This window comes from Erithacus rubecula, assembly GCF_903797595.1.
Source record: "Erithacus rubecula genome assembly, chromosome: 17".
Classification (NCBI taxonomy): Eukaryota; Metazoa; Chordata; class Aves; order Passeriformes; family Muscicapidae; genus Erithacus; species Erithacus rubecula.
The window spans coordinates 6,525,984-6,546,062 of record NC_136669.1 but is presented as its reverse complement, the minus strand read 5'-3'; the positions used below and the strand labels follow the sequence as shown (position 1 = coordinate 6,546,062).

General features: G+C 54.1%; 1 protein-coding gene across 9 annotated transcripts in view; it reads right to left on the bottom strand.

Annotated features, from left to right (window-relative positions):
• RAI1 (retinoic acid induced 1) overlaps positions 1-15,164 on the bottom strand; it is a 73,879-nt gene extending 58,715 nt beyond the window's left edge. For 4 of the 9 annotated variants that reach the window (XM_079320435.1, XM_079320434.1, XM_079320430.1 and 1 more), the window contains exon 1: positions 14,991-15,164. The gene's annotated coding sequence lies outside the window, so the exon portion shown is untranslated. Of the gene's footprint in view, positions 1-2,838; positions 2,939-2,974; positions 3,087-14,990 lie in introns of all 9 variants that reach the window. The other 5 variants (XM_079320437.1, XM_079320436.1, XM_079320431.1 and 2 more) reach the window with 3 other exon arrangements.
• Positions 15,165-20,079: the final 4,915 nt, after the last annotated feature.

Sequence of the window (20,079 nt, the reverse complement as noted above, 5' to 3'; positions counted from 1 at the left end):
AAGCCCAGTATGGGGACAGGAAAGGGTCAGGTGTGAGGATGGGGAAGAGTCCATTGTGGGCACAGTGAAGAGTCCAGTGAGGCAACAGAGAATGGTCTAGTGTGGAATTGGGGAAGGGTCTGATGTACAAATGGGGAAAGGTTCCAGTGTGGGGACAGAGAATGGTCTGGTGAGGGGACAGAGACTGGCCCAGTGTGGGGACAAGGAATGGTCTGATGAGAGCCCAGTATGGGGACAGGAGCAGGTCAGGTGTGAGGATGGGCAAGAGTCCATTGTGGGGATGGTGAAGGGTGCAGTGTGGGGACAGATAATGGTCTGGTGTGGGGACAGAGAATGGTCCAATGTGGGGACAAGGAAGGGTCCAGTGAGGGGACAAAGTAGCCCAGTGTGGAAATGGGGAAGGGTCTGGTGTGCGAATGGGGAAGAGTCCAGTATGGGGACAGAGAATGGTGAGGTGAGAGTGCAGAGAAGGGTCCTGTGGTGGGACAGCAAAGAGTCCAGTGTGAGGATGGGGAAGGTGTGAGCATCTACTCGTGCAGGGGTGTGCTGGGAGACACCTATCCTGGGAGAACAACCCCAAAATCTTGCTGGATTCGGTTTACTCCCCTGCCAAAGCAACTTATAATAAAGGTTGTTTGTTTTCTTTTTAAAAAAACCTCCCTCTGGTGAACAAAATCAAAACAAATAACCCCAAGCAGCGAGTCTGGGTGATGAGCAGCAGATGGCTGGTGATAACAGGTACCTTCATACCTGTGCACCCCTAATCCACAGCCTCCTCACTAGGAAATCCCAAGCTCCCGGCTCCGTGGCTCTCACCAGCCCAACAACCCCAGCCCAGCTAGGGGATATGGGAGTGCAGACAGCAGAGAGCTGCTTTAGGGAAATCCAGTTTGGAGCCAAGTCAATGCATGCAGAGTCATTAATCTAGGTCTGGTGCCAATAGGGATGGCTTTGCATTAGCCGGGCCCCTTTGTAGTTCAGACAATCAGTTGCATTCACCCAGCGCAAGATAACGCTGCAGAAAGCTGAGACCATCGCAGCTCATTCCTCCTGTAAGGGGCGGGGGGGAGAGGATTTACAGGCAAAATAGCATTGCATTAATGGGACTGCTCAGTATTCTGCACAGACGCTGGCGGATAATGTCTTTGCAAACTAACTGCAATAAATTAATTAAATTAATCTACTATGCCGTGCTTGTCCCCACCCAACATCAAATTCAAGGATGATCAGGGCTTGCCTTATCCTCCATAGCCTAGGAAAGAATCTGATCTCACTTGCTCTAGAGTTTCTGAGGCACTGAATTGCAAAGTACCACCTGCCTCACTAAACTAATCACCAGCCTGGTGGTTTAGATCACATCAGTTTTACATGTAATTAAGACTGTCCAGGAGGGCATGCAGCTGCTTACATGGTCGTTCCCTCTTATACAGCAACGTGCCTCCTGCTCAGATAGGTGCAATTAAACAAGCCTGTTCACAGTCATTAAGCATTAATGCACCTCATTAGCATAAGAACTGGAAGAAGCTTTGATGCAGGGAACCCCGCAGGAGAAGGAGATGGAGAGAGATGTACATACAGACAGGAAGGCAAAGGGCTGGGCCACCACCTTCTCGTGGCCCCGACCAACCATTCCAGCTCCATTTCTCCAAAGCAATGAGCCATGCCGTGCCCTCCTCCCCAGAAATGGGTCTGGGTTATCTTTCTCTCCCCCTCCCCCTCTTTCTAAATTATGCTAGTGGAAAGAAAAAAAAAAAACCAAAAAAAAACCCACCACACCAAACTGTTGGGATATTAACCTAGCGAATCCATTAATAAGCTGAACTCTCTGTTGGCTTTGACACAGCACACTAAAGCTTTAAAGAGACAGGGCCCCAGACACTGGAGATAGGGGCAGAGACAACAGCGCTAACAAAGAGCCACTGTTGCCACGGCCGTGGCCATCTCGGGTAGGTCCAGCTGTCTTTGGTGTTCTGTTTTCCAGACACAAAGAGCAGACTGAACCGTTTTGGTCTGAATGGCTTTCATTTGATGGTAGAGAAAATGAGAGGGAAGAAAGAAGCTAAGTAAAGTGTCCAGGAGAGAGGGAAAAAAAAAAAAAAAAAAAAGACAAGGGAGGAAAAAAAGAGCATGGTGTGCTGCAGGTCTCCAGTGAGAAAGGCTGCATCTCCCCCGAGCACAAAATGGGGCTGCCTCAGGGAGCAAAGGGAAGGCGACATGGTGATTTTGGAGCAGGATGGAAGTGAGGATCCGTGGGCAAGCAGGATGCACGCTCCAGGGGAGCCGGGATGGATGCAGCCTGTGTCTCACCTGCTTGCCCAATGCTTTGCACAGCAGTGTACTCAGCCCTGCCAGACCACAGACTGCAAACAGCTTGTCTAGCTGGGTTTTAATCTCAAGGGAACAACCTGTGTTTGTACAGCCCCTGGCCTCTCTGGGCTTGGAGCCCGTTAGGAGCCTCTAGCCTGGACCAGGCGCGTTATCACGCAGAGCCTCAGCCAGCTTCACTGTCACCATGGCAAGAAATGGGCTTGCACGAGGACATGAATCAGCTGGAAAAAGTGAATCTCCAAGTGAAATGTCTTCAAGGAACCACCACATGCTATCGTGGAGCCGCTCCAAACCCACACCTCAGCCCAAACTGCATCCCAAGGCACGAATAACCTTTCTTCTGCAACCTCAAGATGCCCACGTCATGCCATTGCATTTCTATCAGAGGCCAAAACTGTATCCCATAAGCTTGAAAAACAGGCCTGAAACATCCATTCCGGGCTCCCCTATTATAAAGCACAGCTCTGAAAGCCAGAAATGGAAGCTGAGACCAGATAAATCAGTACCTACCCACTGGAGAGCCACACGGGCTCGTCCCTACAATGCGCTCTCTGGCCTCCATCTAGTCCAGCTCGTAAGTGATAAAAGCGTCCACGACTGCAGCTCTCATCTGGGAAGAAGAACAAACAACCCAAGTAGATCTTACCACTGGGAAATGGTTTCTAAGGGTCTCCAGAGATATCCTCTTTCCTACGCTCATTCCATTAGTGCTGTGCATGCTCCATTGTCCCAGTCTCTCCCTCCTTAGTGGTTACATCCTACAAACACAAACAGATTTCAAATCCCCCGTAGCTCTTTGGCCCATGATGATAATAATTTTCCCTCCTTGAGCACCTTTTATCTAGAGATCTGGAAGCATCTCTCTGGCATTAATAGCTATTAGCTTCTCCACCATCATGCAACACAGGGTGAGCACTGTTACATCTCACAGCTGAGGGGAACTCGGGCACAGCACAATCAGGAATTCACTTCTGCCAAGTGGTGCATCCTCTTGTGCCCTATCAGTAGCACAGGGATGGTGGTGTTTGGTCCCTGGATGAATCTGGTTAAATCCTGAAAGATTTGCCAACAGCATCAGCACAAGGAAGAGATCCCAGGTTTGTGCCTGAGTCACCAAACCCTCTGTTTTCCCTTCTGTGCCTAGAGAAGTCAATGGAAAGTCTCCCATGGATGGTAATGGGAAATTCAGGCTTTTTGAGTCAGTAAACAGCTTTTTTTTTCAAGGGGGAGGAGGTTTGGGCGAAGAGGCTTTTACTGCACAGTCATTTTGATAAACCAAGGAGCCGAGCTTTTACCCAGCAACAGGCTGGGAGAATGACTGATGGAGACCATGACCCCAGTGAACCACAGCCTTGCTCCCCCAGTCCCTTCCCATTTGCCTTTTGTGATTACAATTAGTAGTGGGGGCTGGCAGGTGGGGGAAAAAATGAAATAAAATAAACTAGGAGCCCCCCCTGCCCCGCTGCCAGCCCCTCATTGTCTGCAGAGGCTGGCTGGGGCTCTGCACACTGCAGTCCTCTGCCCATTGTACTGCTGAGAACATGCGAACAGACGCTCTCGGGCGATGGGTTTTATTGAACGCAACTTCAATGGCAAATGGAGAGAGAAAGGGGGGGGAGAGGAAAGAAAAAAAAAAAAAAGCCTTGAAAATCCATGCCAAAAAAAAGAGGTGGGGAGGGTGTTTTTTAATGCAATCAATGGCTCCTTCCTATAACTCTGCCTGTTGTGAGGAAATTTCTTTCCAGTAGCAGCCAGCAGCAGTCCCAAGGCTGTGACATTGCTGTAACGCTTGGAGCTCAGCTCTCTATCTCTGGCAGCAGCCCCGTCTTTTTGTCATTATTGGCTGTGATTGCAGGGGGTGCACGCCAGCTCGCCGAGTGCTGAGATATTGCTGCCTTCCCCTCCCTCTGGACAACCTGCCCTCAGAGAGGAGTTTGGGGAGGGGATGAGGGTGAAACAGGGAGCTGAATTCTCTCTGCCTCCCCTGAGTACGCTCTGATCCAAGCCCACATGGATAGGTAGAGGTCCCCAAGGCCCTTTTCGGAAAGCTCATTAGGAAAGTAGTGACAGATGCATTAGCTATTAAAAAAAGGCGGGGGGAGAAGCTATCATAGAACTTTAAAAAAAAGCAGCAGCAGCCGCCCGACAGTTTTATTGCTGTCAGATCCTTTTTTTTGTGGGCATGTTGCAAAGCAGGAGAGGTTTGGGTAAATATCTGACGCACGCACGCACTTCCCATGCTCTGGGCTGTCTGTCAATAATCCAGCCAGGGTATTTCTCACACCCTCAGGAGGCAGCTCCCAGCTCTGCCCATTGCCACTGCAGCTACTCACCCTTCCTATCCACCCCCAGCACCTCCTGGGGAGGAGGTTTTGGAACAGGCATGTCTGGCTGCATGCAAAGCTGCGGGAAGAACCTGCCAGGATGCCACAGGGGGTGAAAAAAAATGGGCGTCAGCTGCTGCCATCTCTGACTCCAAGCTGCAGCCTGGGGAGGACAGGTCTTGGCATGAGCTGTTCCCTCCTGATCTAAGCAGAGGCTGCTGAGATGGAGATTGAGTCCTGCGTGCTGGGACCTGCTGTCCCTGCAAGCCTCAGTAATGCTCTCCACGAAAGGACAGAATGGGTCACATTGTGCAACTGCGCTGGACACTCAGGTCTCTGTCCATGTCCCACAGCCACATCACAGCCCAGAGCCCGCAGAGCTCAGGGAACAGGTGCACACACATCAGTGGGAGGAGCTGCTTCCCTGCACCCAGGATGAGTGACACATCTGGCAGCAGCTGGAAATCACAAAGCCCCACGGAGGGACCAGGGACCAGGCATGGAAGGTGGGAAATGCTGGGTACTAAATGAAGATGCTCTGGATGGAGGTCTGGACTGGTGAGCTGTGGTGGGCAGAGGGGCAGATGATAGGGAGGATGAGGCAGGATGACAGCATGGGCTTTGTCCCTCCCTATCCTATGAACCAAAAAGGCCACCACTGCTCTTACACCTGTGTGAAGAGCAGAGCCCAGGTAGTAACAGAAGAACAACAGATGTTGCACCTGCATGACGGCTCCCGAACGGCGCCAGACGAGCTGGAATTCACATCTGAGACACAACAGCAAAGCTCTTCCCACAGACAGCAGTGGGAAACAGGGATCAAAACACAACTTCCACAAACACACTCCCAACACTAGGTCCTGTCTCCACACACCCCATTTTCCACAGACCATCCTCATCACTACGAGACAGTCAAGTCAAACGTGTCCCCCTCCAAGACCACAGCATCCCTCAAAAAGGGGGCACAGCTATTTCAAAAGGAATTATGGGGGTACCAGAGGCAGCCAACTGTCTGTGTCCCCCAACCTCACCTCCTGCCACCTCCCAACCACAGCCAGGAGGCAGAAAAGGCAGAAACCAACCTCGCTGGAGGAAAACAGCAGCAGCAGCAACCGTCCCCCTCTGTCGGGTTTTAAATGGCTCTCAGATCCCTTCAAACAAATCTAAATGCACCGATCCTATTGTGTGCATAAATCTTTGCACCGGGGCCTGCACGCCTCCACACTATTGATAAAGAGAAACGAGTCTTAAATATTTAATGAGCGAATAAACCCGTTAAGAGGATATGATTAACTGCACGCCACGGCTCTGCATTTAAGGTGTCCCTGCTGTACCTTTAGAGGGGTTTTATTTTTAAGGGAAATCGGCAGCAGCAGCTGGTGGAAGCCAGCAGCCGGGCTGTGCCGCACAAACAGGAACACCAGCACAACGCTCCACTCCAGAGGCATAAATATGCCACGGGAGCCTGGGCTGCTCAGGAGGGCTTGGGGAGGGTTTATTGACTCATCCCGATGGCAGGGAGGGCAGAAAACACAGCCAAGGAGGTTTGAGGTTTTAGGTGAGGTGGCAGGAGCCAGGCTGGCGGTCAGAGGAGCCACGTGAACTCTGCACCTTCCCGTCTCGCCTGGCAGCGAGGGGGCTGCTGGGGGGATCAGGAGACCTTGGAGCTATTTCCAGCTGAACCACGGAGCTGGAGTGTGACCTTGGGCAAGTCACTTACGGTCACCCTCCGCCTGGAGTGGAGCTCTGTGTGAGGCAATTGGAGTCTTGCCTGCTGAGGGTGCAGATCGAGGCAGTGTGGGGTGCCAGGATGGTTGAATCTTCCTTTTCTCCACCTCCACCGAGCTGGCAGCAGCCTCAGCACAGGGCTGGAGCACTGAGGGCCAGGGTACAACACACCAGCCAGCCCACAGGATGTTTCTCAGGCACACAGAGAGCAGCTGATGGAAGATTTTATGAAACCAAGTGCTATAAATGTCCCCTTGCTATGTGACTTTTTATGTTTCTAAATTATTTTGATCATTATTTTTACCAGAGTGAGGTGAATAATACACAACAAACCACCGTGAATCATCACTCTCAGTTTTTAGATATGTTAAATTTAGCTGTTTTGGTGCCACCTTTTTGTTTATATTCTCCAAGTGTTTCTTGCCAACAAGTTACCGGCAGGGATTTTTAGCCAGGAAGGGGAACAAAAAAAAAAAAAAAAAAAAAAAGTGAGACAGACTGTTAATTTTAAGCATCAACGAAAGATATTGGAAGAAAGTGCATTTCAAATTCTTAATTGCAACAGTTTCCCTCCCCAAACCTCAAGTCTAAAAATTAAGCCTGCCCAATCGGGAAGCCAAAACCCATCATGTGATGTGAGATCCCAATTAAAACGACTCTTATTCTTGAGACCAAGTATTCACAAAAGAGCAAAGACCACGAATTATTTGCAGAAATTATCTGGAGAACAATTTTGAATAATGAATACGATGGGGGAAATCGCAGTCACTTGGAATACTTAATGCAACTACAGAAAAAAAAAAAATCACCAACAATTTGCGAACAGAAAAGAGGTGAAACACATGGAATAGATCATTTAGCACAATCCTGCCGCCACCAGTGACTATTCCAAATGACCAAGGCCCCTGCCTGGTTGTAAATGCTGCAGGAATTAGAGACTGATAGACAGATGGAAGTCATGCTTGGAGATACAGCTAATCAAAGAGGCTGTGCCACCACAGCCAACACGCGCATGACCTGGTAAAATCAGGGTGAAATAACTCGGGAAACAGGATGTTCAAAGCAGCCCCAGGCAGGAGGAAGGGATGCTCCGGGTGACACAGCCAAGCAGAGAGCAGCTGGAGAGGAAGAGGAGCTCTGACACACGCTGGCCAAATCCCAAAAGGCACAAGCACAGAGGAACACCAAGGACGAGCTTCTGTGTGACTGTGGCTGGTGGAAGCGGTGGGAAAAGAGGCTCCAGGTAGGTCTGGATGAAGCACGGGTGGATGCTGCATCACCAGATGCTGGCTATGCCATGGGAAATATCCCATCAGCCAGGGACTGTGAGTATCCAGGTATCCCCACGGTTTGGAGCTGAGAGATGGGGTCCAGCAGAACCCACTCTGCTTCTGCCACCTCCCTTCAACTGCTGGGCAGAGCCAAACTGGCCTCAAGCTGAGAGCTGCTCCCATGGCCATGATCAGTGCATACAAGACCAAAGAAGGAGGAATCTGCTGAAAACTGAAAGGTCCTTTTTGCCCAAGAGCCAAAATCTGCCTCTTTAATAGATTTACTTTACCCCAGCACAAGTTTTGCATTTCACCAACCAGCAATGAGCATGAGGCCAAAACCTCACCACTGCCTGCAGACTCCAGCTGGGAGGAAGGATCTGAAGGGAGAAGGCAGGGAGAATTTGGGGGGCACGAGTAGGCAAAGGAGAAAGAGTTTTGGAGGACCTTGGGGGATCATAGCAGGGCATGGAGGAGATGGGGACCTTGTGGGGCAAGGCAAAATCTGCAAGCACCACTCAGGTGGGGAGATGCTGAGCCCTTCCCTGCCCCAATACTGAGTGAGGAAGAGCAGCAAAGGTCTGGTAGAGATGGAGCTTTTTCACATCCCAGCCTGGTCAGCTGACATTTATCAGGGTAACAAAAGGATACAGCCTGATCACAAGACAGGCTGACAGTGCATCTTCCCCTTCTGGGGAGGAAAGTCAAGAGCCAAAGTTGTAAAAAGTAGTCCAGTCATCTTTCGTATCTCCTCTTTCCTGCAGTTTGACATGTGCAGAGATACTTCCTCTCCTCCTTTGAAATGAAAGACGAAAGAAAAAAGCAGAAAATTCTGCATTTTAGGTGCAGGAATTAAAAATGAATCAAATTCTTCCGATGTTTCAGGTCAAATATTCCCCAAAGCTTCTGTTCTGGCAATCTAAGAATGCAGAGGCTGGATCTCCTAAATTCCCTTGAATTCAGGATGTTTCTATCAATCTGTAGCAGTATTTCAACAAGCCTGGCTGAGGATGCTCAGGAAAGCCTGCTTGTTATGTGCCTGGACTGCGGCAACCAGAGAACCACTCAGGAACTGAGAGACTCATTATTTGTTATTAACTCACCTGGAATCTCTGATTTCTCACATGTTATTTTGCTACTTGGCTGCAGAGTGAAACAGCTCCTCAAAAAACAGAAAAAAGGAAAAAGTGAACCACCCACCAGTGGAGGATCATCTTTCCAGTGGATTCTAGTAGGTCACCAGCAACTGCATCAAAAGAGTGTCCTGGGGGCTTCAGTGTTTGCTTCTTGTGCCCCTTTATTTACTGTTGATTCCCTCTGTGGCAGCACTACCAGCCCCTGCAGAGATTGCCCTGTTCCAGTCTCTGCTTTTCCAGGTTCAGGCACTGGGTATTTTTTGCATTTGGCTGTTTTCAGAGCGTGGGTGTTTTATTCACATGTCCCCACAGAGCAGAATCCCCTTGGAAAACTGTTCCAGGCAGGAAACTGCTGCTGCTGCTCCTGGTCAGGGAACCACATGGGGAAAATCAGGTTTTTTTTCCCAAAAAATCCTCCAAGTGAGGAGTTTGTTCTGGAGAGATGGAGAACAGAGATTCCCATGGGTTCTTCTGGATTCTCCCCAGCACCCATCTGTCTGGTACAGTGGTTGCTGTAATGAATTTTTAGGAATAACAATTTGTTGGGATAATGACTTTAGGTACACAGGGTACTTCTATGCCCCTGCTCTCCTGCAGCATCTGCGTGTTACCTTGCTAACCTTGCAGACAGAGAAACTGAGGCACAGGGCTGCCTCTGGAGAGGGACAAGGCTCCAGCAGCACCTCCAATTTAAGCACTCATGTCCTCCATAGATGCTGTGATATCAGCATCACCCACAACCTGGCTGAACTTTCCAAGGTCCCCCTATAAGAGATCTGTGTCCCCTGTGTCCCCAGCTCGGCTGCTGGCCCTGGTCTCTCTCCTGAGCATCACTTTCTGTCTCTGACACCCAGCAAGCTCCTCTCCCACCAGCTGGGCTCTGCCCCAGTGATCTCGGGGTGCCACCTCTGCCTGCACCATCCCCAGGAGGGCATCACAGCAGGGCTGCTGCATCTCCACTGTGGCTGGGGACAGCAGGGAGGACAATGACATTTGCTGCAGGAGCCTGACATTGAACCCAGCCAGTCAGAACGGCGGGTGTTTTGCTGGCAAGGGTAGAGGCTCTGCTCTGACACCGTCAGCGAGGGGACAGGAGAGGGAGGGGAAAGGAAAAAAGCCGAAGCAGCAGCCAGACAGCTGCCTCTTCCTCCTCCTCCTTTTGTGCAGAAATGTGGTTTTGTTTGTCAGTCAAACAGATTGTTTTCTCCTTCTTTGCAGGCCAATTGTTTCTGCTCCTGCAAGATAAGGGATTGAAAAGGGCTATATTTTTATGGCACTGAATCTAGGCCCTCTGAATTGGAGGGGAGACATCAAGTGGGAAGAGGGATGTCAGTTCAAACCAACACTCCTCTCCCCAGCTCCACTCTCCAATCCCATTTCCACCCCCATTCTCCTTTTTTTCTCCTTCCTTCTCCTGCCTGGAGCTGCCTCTCGGCCCTCTCACTATTTAATCTCCATCTCTCCAGTGGACTCAGGAGGTTTACACAGCTTCATCCTCTTTGCACCATCTGCTGAAAAGAATCCTCCTTTCCCCTGCTGCTCTGTCCAGTGGCTTCTCCTGCCACCCTCCCCCTAAAAATGGGGAAAGCAGAGCCGGTGCCACCGCACGTGACGTCGAGAAGAACAAAACCCAGGAGGGGGGGGTTCCTTTTCTGAGCAGGGTTTGCCCAGAAAGCACCTTGGAGAGCCAGACCCCAGAGCATGGCAGGAGCAGGATGCAGAGATGAGGGAAGAAAATGATCAATAAGAGCAAGCCCAGGCCAGGGTAAGACAGCAGGATCCTCTCCAGGCTTCTAGAGTGGTTCAAGGAGCCTGTGTCCAGTCTTCTTCCTTCTTGTTGGACTCTCCCAAATCCACAGTCCAGATGGGATGCTGTGACTCAGTGATGGAAACGCTGGAGCGATGACCTCTGAATGACCGCCAGCATCCCAAGCCAGAGGACCTGGAGAAGGTCCTTGCTCCAGGGACCATCAGGGCTGGAGGCACCCTCAGCCTTGCTGCATCCCAAGCACGAGTCTTTTGCTCCCAGGCGCTGATCATATCGCACACCGAGGACCAGAGGGAGGATTTGACTCTCCTCCTTGGGGGATGAGAGCCTGGAAGGGGGCAGAGTGGTTCATATCCAACTCATAAGCCTCTCAGAGCTCAGGCTTGAGGACTGAGATTCACTCAATTAATTTTGCTTTGGCAAAAAGTCCATTTTTATTGCTATTTCATGCCTTCAGTATAGATTTTCCCTGCTCGTCTCAAAGGGATAATAAAACCCGACTCGTTCTTTTTATAAAAGTCTCACACTCCCTCTCTCACCAGGCTCTGTGTTCCCCAGCTAGAGATGTAAATTTAAAGGGGAAATGCTGTCATTTAAAACAAAACAAAACCAAAAAAAGCAACTCAGAAAGCCCAGCTTTGAGCATATTCCAGCTCTCGAAACTAGGCCGTGCAACCAAAGCAAAAACCAAGCTGCCACCTTCCCGCGGTGAAGCGGCATTCCCGCAGCGCTCCCAGCCTCCCACAGGGGAACTGGGGGTGACTGCCAGCCCCAGAAAGCCACTCTCCATCCTGCAGGGCTGCTGCTGGCCCTCTGCTTGCTGGGAGGGGTAGATTTTGCCAGCTGGGTGCTGGTGGGCACAGGTGGTGAGCGCTGCTCGGAGCGAGCTCCTTGTGCTTGGATGTGATGCTGGAACTGCAGCACCTGCACCTGCCTCCCACCTCCTCCTCCTCCACACCAGGTGAAAGCTTTGCTGCTGCAGGCAGCTGGACCAGTCCTCCTGGTTCAGGGAAATCCCAAATCCACACAATTCTGAGCAGGTGATTTTTGAGCGTGTTTTCAAGCAGGCAGTGGGACAGGATGGTGGCAGGACAATACACGGGTCTGCCTGCTCCACCCCAGCTGGGATGCATCCTGCCTGCTCTTCAGAAGGGCTGTAGCTGTGGAGGATCCCTCTGAGAGGTGAAAAAGGGAAAGGGAAATTGCCTTTCCTCTGCCATATGCCCTGCTGCCATGACCTTCTGACAGGGGTTAGGATGCGAGAAGAGGAAGCCAAGTGGAAGTTTTGTCATCAGTGGGTGGCAGCAATCGCCTGGGGACAGGGCAGGGTCCCCAGCACCATCAGGATTTAAGAGCAGGTTAGACCCAGGTGCATGCCTGGCACTGCTGATGCAGCCCTCTAGGACAGACTCAAGCCGGTGCCTCCTGCCTTGGCTGTGTGTGTGATTTGGTGACGTGCATAAATCCACCATCACTGGGACTCTCCTGCCTCAGCAGGAACCAGGAGCAAATCCAAAACAGAGAGAATCCAAAGCAGAGCAAAACCATGCAAGGCAAGAGAAAACACACAGGTGCCTGCATTGTGCCAACCCAGCACAGGAATACACCAGGCCAAGAGGTGACAGCCAAACCCTTCATATCCTAATGTTTCTCCTTCTCCCCATCCTGTACCCTTTTCCTGCACGCCCCTGCCAGGCTGGCTGCACGCCCTGGCTGCCAGGAACTCGGGGCCCTGCAGGGCAGGGCAGGCAGCACGCACAGCGAGAGGAAATGCACAGCTCACTCTGCTCCTGCAGGTGTGCCTCCAGCACAAAACAAAACTTGTAGGGCAGCTGACAAGGACAGGCAGGAGAGGAAAGACAAGGAAACCCCAGATGATACCACACTAACTGATGGTCCAGCACCTCCAGGCTCACCTCCAGTGGCCCCAGAGAGGCTGTGGCACAGCTCCATCAGTTAAACCAAAGTTGTGCCATTTCCTCTGATGGCAGAACAAACGGTCCTTCCCCCGTTGTGAGCTGCCAAGCCTGAGGGATGCTACAGAAAATAATTCTGCACCTCCCCCATTTTGGGGGAAAATCAGTTGGAGTCCCTAGATTTTCCTGCAGAGCCCTCACAGGACTCTACCCTCCAGGCTGGAAAATCCTTAGTGTGCTCTGACAACCTCTGCAGCTCAGGCACAGGCAAGAGATGATTAAGACTGGCTGAAATCTCCCAGGACTCTGACATCTGAGAGGCACCATGCAAGGCAGAGAACCACCCCAGGCTGCTCCTTGCAACCTGCAACTCCCCTCACCTTGGCACGGAGCTGAAGGGAGAGCAGGGACCCAGCGGGGCCGGGAACCAGGTCACCGCTGCTGGTTTCCAGGCAGCAAAGGTTTGGAAGAGCAGAGGATCATTTAGCAGAGCGACAGTGAAGGTTCAGAGCAGAGCCTTCAAATTACACGCTACAGAGCACTTTTCCTGCCTAAAAGGTCTCTGAAATGACTGTGGCGGCTCTGAAACGAAGCACTCTGTATGCAATTGTTCCCTGGGGCTTGCAGCGGAGACAGAGCCGGGAGAGGAGAGGTGGGTCTGCGGTCCCTGGCACAGGCAGCTCCTCATCAGACAAGGATACACACTTCTGCTGGGCTCCACAGCACAGCACTGCTGCTTCCCTAAATCTCCCTGGTGGTTTCTACCAGTGGTGGTATTTTTTTTCTTTTTTTTTTTTTCTTTTTTTTTATTTCTCACTTTCTGCCCTGAAATTCACACAGCTCCTGGCCTGGGCTGCAGAGCTGCTGCTCAGGGTGTGGGTACCCCCAGCCCCGTGTACAGACCCACACTGAACCCCTCATCATCATCACTCTCACCATGCCTCGAGGCACACCTCAATCCACAGGGAACAGGGAGGGAAGAGCACTCAGGGGGAACATGTCCTTTTCTCCATCTCACTTGGCTTCTTCCCATCTTTCTCCACTCCATCTCCCCGCAGCTCGAGGTCCATTTTCATCAGGCAGTGACAGTCACCAGGAGAAGCAGTCTCAGCACCACGCACAGCCAAGCTGTGCCTTGCCTGCCGGGGGTGCCCCCACCCTCTGCCACCAGCACACAGGTGACAGCACCCACATCCGCACAGCCACCAGGGCGCTGCTCACCCACCTGGGGCACACACATGCTGCCAGCCTGGGAAAGGCAGTGTGGGGTAAGAACGGCCCACAAAGTCCCATCACACAGCAGGAAACCATTTCTGCACCATCAAGGCAATGCCCAGGAGCTGAGGCAGCTGGAGCTGAGCTGGGAGAGCTCTTGGAAGGTGCTGGCACCACCAGTGATGCCTTGCCTTGGCTGGCACAGTGCCCTAGGAGCACTTTCCCATGCAAAACCCCAGCTGTTGGGTTTGTTCCTCCACACCATCACTTTGGGAGGTCACCTGAGGGCAGCCAACACGGGCACTACTGGCAGCCAAGGGGAAAGAGGGCAGGGGCCAGTGGCCACAAGAGCTTTCAGTAAGCTAAAATCTGCTCACATCTAAGGGATGGCATCATTCTCCATCAAAGGCAGTGGGGGAACAAACATGCACCGCAACAGCATCCCATTCTGGCATCAATGAGAACCTCTGGCAGGTCTGCAACGTCAGCCTGGACATTTCCAGCGGCTGAAGAGCCCTCGGGATGCCGACCCCTGGGGCGGCTCATCCCCTCCACCGGGATCCCACCGCCATGCTCAAGGTGCTGCTCCAGCCGCACATTTCCAGGGAGAGTGGGAATTGACACACACACACACACACACACACACACACACACACGGAGGAATTTAAATGGAATTTCACAGCTGCAGCAAAAGGGCACAGGAGGGGCCAGGGCTATCCATCCAAGATGCACCATGTCCCCGCTCGGCATTTCGGCACCACCGGCCGGGAGCACCGCGGCCACCCGCACCCGCGGGACCGGGGGGGCCGGGGAGCCCCTCCGTGACGTCACCGAGCCAGGGACAGGCTCGCGTTTTGGGGGGATCGAGGCGAGTTTGGGGGGGGGGACGGAATGGGCTGGGGTTGGAAACGCGAGTGCGGTGCGGTGGGAGCGCGGGCGGAAGGGAAGGGAAGGGAAGGGAAGGGAAGGGAAGGGAAGGGAAGGGAAGGGAAGGGAAGGGAAGGGAAGGGAAGGGAAGGGGATGTGGCGGCCGGTTCCCGGTGCCACCGCCGCTCCAGCGGCAGCAGGAGCGCAGCGGGCCCGGCGGGAGCCGCGGCTGCAGCCGCAGCTGCGACGCGAAGCCCCGGGGGGGTAACGGGGCGGCGGGCAGGCCCCCCCCGCCTCCGGCAGCGCCCCGCTCGCCGGCCCCTCCGCTCCCCTCGCTTCCCCTCGCCGGCCCCTATCACCCGCCGCCCTCCCCGGGCCCTCCCCGGGCTCGGCGGCCCGCCCGGTTCCCCCGGAGTCGCGTCCGGAGCCCTCCTTACCTGGCGGGCCGAGCCCCGCTGCCTCTCAGCGGCGGCGCTGGGCGGGGGCGGCCCCGGCGGCCATGCCCGGGCGGCCGCGCCGCTCTCCCGCGCCGTGCGAGCCGCCTCGGCGGTGTCAGCGGGCGGGAGCCCCGTGCGGCGCCGGGAGCGAGGGGAGGGACGGCGGGGGCATGACCGAGCGCCGTCGGAAGTGCACGCGCGCCCGCCGCCTGCCCGCGACCGCGGCGACACCTGCCGGCAGCGCCGCCGGTGGCACCGGGAACGGCGGCGGGGCGGCGGCGGGAGCTGCGCACGCCGCGGGCAGCGGGGCACGGCACACCGGGCAGCGGGGCACGGCACACCGGGAATCGGGGCACGGCACACCGGGCAGCGGGGCACGGCACACCCGGAACCGGGACATGGCACACCAGGCAGCGGGGCACGGCACACCGGGCAGCGGGGCATGGCACACCGGGCAGCGGGGCATTTCACACCGGGCAGCGGGACATGGCACACCAGGCAGCGGGGCATTTCACACCGGGCATAGGGAGCAATGAGGCGGGCGCTGGCCACGGCACAGCAGGCACCGGGCTCAGGACACGGCACGCTGAGAGCCGGGGCACGGCACAACAAGCACCGGGCACAGCTGGGAGCCGGGGCACGGCACAACAAGCACCGGGCACAGGGCACGGCACGCTGAGAGCCGGGGCACGGCACACGGAGCACCGGGGTATTGCACACAGGGCAGCGGGTGCTGCGCGCCAGCAGCAGGAGCCGTATGGCTGGTCCTGAGCTAGGCAGCGGGGACCAGACAGTGGAGGGTGGGAGCGGCGGTGGGTACCGGGCACCCCGGTGGGTGCAGGCACATCGGGGACCATTCAGTGGCAGCAGTGCTGGGTGCGGGGAACCCCCGGGGTAGTACCTGCCAGCTGCTGGGACGGGGCACTGGAGGGTAATAGCAGTGCTGGGTGCAGGGCATCCCACTGGGCAGCATCTAACGGGTGCTGGCACTGGGCAGGATGAGGTCCCTGCAGACACACACCAGACCCTGGGTCCAGATTTGGAGCTGGAGCTGTCTCTGGGCTCAAATCCACATTTGGATCAGCACTGCACCACGTGTGGCTCTGCACTTGGGTCTGTGTCTGGATTTAAACCAGGATTTGTAACTAGATTCTGATCCACATCTGGATTTGCATTTGGAGCTGAATTTGGATCCACATCTGGACTTGCCTTTGGAGCTGGATTCAGATCCTCATCTGGATCAGAGTCTGGGACATGCATCTTTCACAAAGGATGGATGTAGCCTTTCCATCCCCTGCTCTCCGAGCATTCCGTGGGTGCACAGTGCACCATCATCCTTCGAGGTGTTCATCACTGCCCACTTACCCTGCTCTGCTCAGCCTGGGGACCTTCAGGAGGAAGCTGGGGTCTGCAGCAGTGTGACAGGAGCCCTGACCAGGGAGCAGAGGGGAGGGACGAAATGGCAGCGGTCCCGCTGGCCTTGGCTGTGCTCAGCGGTGCGTCTGGGGCTGAACGTGCTCCAAGGAGGAGCCGAGGTCAGGGAGGGGGATGAGTGCAGGAAACATATTAAGTGAGGAAAATTGGCTGCAGCCAGCAGCGCTGCCTGATGTTTGCCTGGGATTTTCCTCTCCATCAGGTATCCGGTGTAAGCCCTCGCTGCTGGGTGGTGGCAGCTGCTTATTCATGAGCATCTTGGATGTGCCACCAGCCACCAGCACCTGCTGTGCCCCCAGAGGGGTGGCACCCAGGACCCCTCCTTGCTTGTGTCCCCAGTGCTGACACCCAGCTTTGGCCAAGGCGACGTGCGCAGATATTTTAAGAGGAAGATTCTGTGCTCTCACAGCTTGACTGCTAATTTATAATCCTGTTTTCCTATTAAAATAAAAGCCTCTCTCTTATTCCCGAACGTGAGAGCCAAAGCGGAGCTCTGAGGAAGTGCCCTGTTTGCAGAACACACTGAAACACACAAAGGAAACGAGGCAAAACCAGCGTTTTGCACGTTTTTGAGCCTCATTTTAGCTGGGACTTGGAACAGCAGAAGGGAAATCTTTTCCAGCAGGATGTGCACAGCGGGGGTGTGCGTGGAGCTGCTGGTGTCCCTTTGGAGCAGGGCCACCTGCCTGCCGAGGGACAGCAGCCGCTGCGGGTGCGTGTTTGTCCCCGAGGGGTGGCAGGTCCCTTGGGCATCGCAGGGATGAGAGCTGGAGCAGCACGTCCCCCGAGGGGCCGGCCGGGCGGGGATGGCAGCCGGTGGCAGGAAATACCTGCTGCTCCTCCGCTTCCCGGCCAAAGCGAACAAGAGCGAGAGTGTTCGGAGGGCGGCTGCGGCCGCGTGTGGCAGGAGGGGCCTCCGAGGGACACACGGGCCATTGTTCCTCGAGGATGTGGGGCGGAAATTTGGATGGACCCGTTGCGTGCCGCGCTGCCGGCGTTTGCCGGGGCTGATCCCAGACTGAGTGGGACCCATGATGAGGGTGGGAATTAAACACTGTGTCTAGTGGAGGGGTCCCTGATATTGGTGGTGGGACAATCCCCTAGAGAGGGCTGTCCTGCTCCTTGCCGCTGGAGCATGGCACATGCCCAGGGACTTTCAGCCTGGTGTTTGTTGACCCTGCAGTAGCTCTGCTGTCTGCATGTTACACCCGCACCCCACCAGCCTCGCAGCAACCTGGAAAGACATTTAATACAGGCTGGGTTTGATCTGCACTTCGACATTCCTTCAAGTGTTCCCTGGTGTTTTCCTGTCGCTTGCACAGTGCCTTTTCCCACCAACGCTCCCTCATTGCTGTAAAAAGGAAGAAAAAGGCTTGCAGAGTGTGCCCAGCCTTGCACATCCCTAATTACCCACGGCACATCCTGGCAAACGGGCTTCCCTTGGAGCAGCGTTGCTGGCAGCAGGGATGGGGTGCAGGCTCTCCCCAGTGTGGCTGATGATGCTGGTCCTCCCATTGCCCTTGCCAAGAGAGCAGGGGGGTTTGTCTGGCTGCTCCCACCTGGCTCTGCTCTCCTCACCCAGCACCCATCTCTGCACTGGCTTCCAGGTCTGAAGCGGATTTTAAGGAGGGAGGCTGGAAAAAGGGAGAGAGCTGCTCTCCTTCCATGCTTCACCCTTTCTCAGGAACTGGCCAGATTGTTTCCATTAGGAAAAGCTGAGGATCCAAGTATTTGTCAATGACCAGGAGCAGATTTGCTGATGGAAGCTGCTGTTCCCTAGAATAATGTTGAGCGAGGTGCTTGGCGTGGACCCATCCTTTTATGGTAAAATTAGGGCTGAACGTTGTGGGGATTTGCATTTGAAGTTGATTGATACGTGGCATTAGTGCACACGTAGATAATTTTGTATTTTGAGATCGCTGAGCAAGGAATAATTTTTATTTTGGGTCAAAGATAAGGGCATTGCGTTGAGATGAAATATGAGGGGGTGCTGATCTGTGTCACGGACACTGCGTTTCTCTTGGCTGGGTAAGGGGATGGCAAACCTGCATTACCCATTCCTGCCCTTGCTTTTAAGTGCTTTGGGTCTGTGCCCGGTGCAAGGAATGATGCCCTGCTGTCACTTAATGCCAGGACACAGTTCCAACTTTACGAGCTTTGGAGTTTCCCATTATTAATAAAAAAAAAAAAAAAAAAAAAAAAAAAAGAAAGGAAAAAAAAAAGAAACCCCTGTTTTGTTTTATTTACTTATTTTAGTAGCTGAAGGCTGTGCCGCTGAGAAACATTAATTAAATAGAGCAGTGTGGCTTGATCATTACAGGAAAGGTGTTGGGAGAGTGTTGCCAAGCTGGCAGTGTCTTCCAAACCCCCCTCTGGCAACCTGGACTGATGCTGTCAGCAGCACCTTGGCCCTCCCAGCTGCTCAGTACCAGTCTCTGCCCTTGCACTTGCTCTTGCAGCACATCCCAGGCCAGGTGGCACGGCTGGTGTCACACCAGGATGTGCAGCTGTTCCCTTGGCAGTAATAACAAGGGTTCAGCACTGCTGGGGATGCAGGAGTGGAGGAGAGGGGCTTCCCTTTGGGTTCCCAATTCACAAGGGACAAAGAGGTGGTGGCTGCTTTGCTACATGCATTAGCACAGGGCAACTCCAGCCACAAGGGTCTATCCAGTCTCTATCCATTCATGGAATAATTGAATCCTAGAATGATTTGGGTTGGAAGGCATCTAAAAGCCCATCCAGTTCCAAACCCCTGCCAGGGGCAGGGATACTTTCCACTATTCCAGGTTGCTCCAAGCCCCATTTAATCCGGTCCTGAGTATTTCCAGGGATAGGACAGCCACAGCTTCTCTGGGCAGCCTGTCACCACCCCCCCAGGGTGATGACAATATCCCATCTAACCCTGCCCTCTAAAGGTAGGAAGCTGTTCCCCCTTTTCCAAAGTCCCATCCATCCATCCATCCATCCATCCATCCATCCATCCATCCATCCATCCATCCATCCATCCATCCCTCCAGCTCCCAGCAGGAGCACATGGACTGTTTTGGCAGGGCCAGGTGGCAGGAGCAATGTGGTTCATGGGGGTAAAGGGAGCTTTGAGGAGGGGGAACTGCAGACATTAATTAGGCAGTCAGTGAAATCCTCAGGTGCTGATAACTCAGCAGAAGCACGGGGCCATTTGCATGCAGGAGATGTCCCAGACATAAGAAATTATCCCCCCTTTCCCCCTCCTCCCCCTGGTGTCCCTCCTTGCCACTTTGGTCAGGTCCCAGGGCCACCACAACTGGCAGAGCAGGGTGACAAACCCACTCCTCCACTGAAGCAGGTGGAGGGAGATGAAAAGGAAGGGGAAGGAGGAGGAAGCAGAGCTGAGCAGCAAAATCAGCTGCACTACAAAACGCCCCGAGCAGTCACTTGTGCTTGAGGCCATCCCTGCTGTGTGGCCGAGTGGCTTTTTCCAGGCCTGACAGGAGAAGCCCGGAGGGGTGGGAAGGGGGACTGGGATAAGGGAAGGAGAAAAATGGCCCCAGTTCAAGCTTCAATAGCTTTCAGAGGCATTTTGGGGATGAAAGCTGCCCTGGGGCCCCTCCCAGCGAGCAGCATTGCTGTGGGTACGCTGCGAGCATCGCGTTTGGCTGGCTGGAGGCTTCCCTGG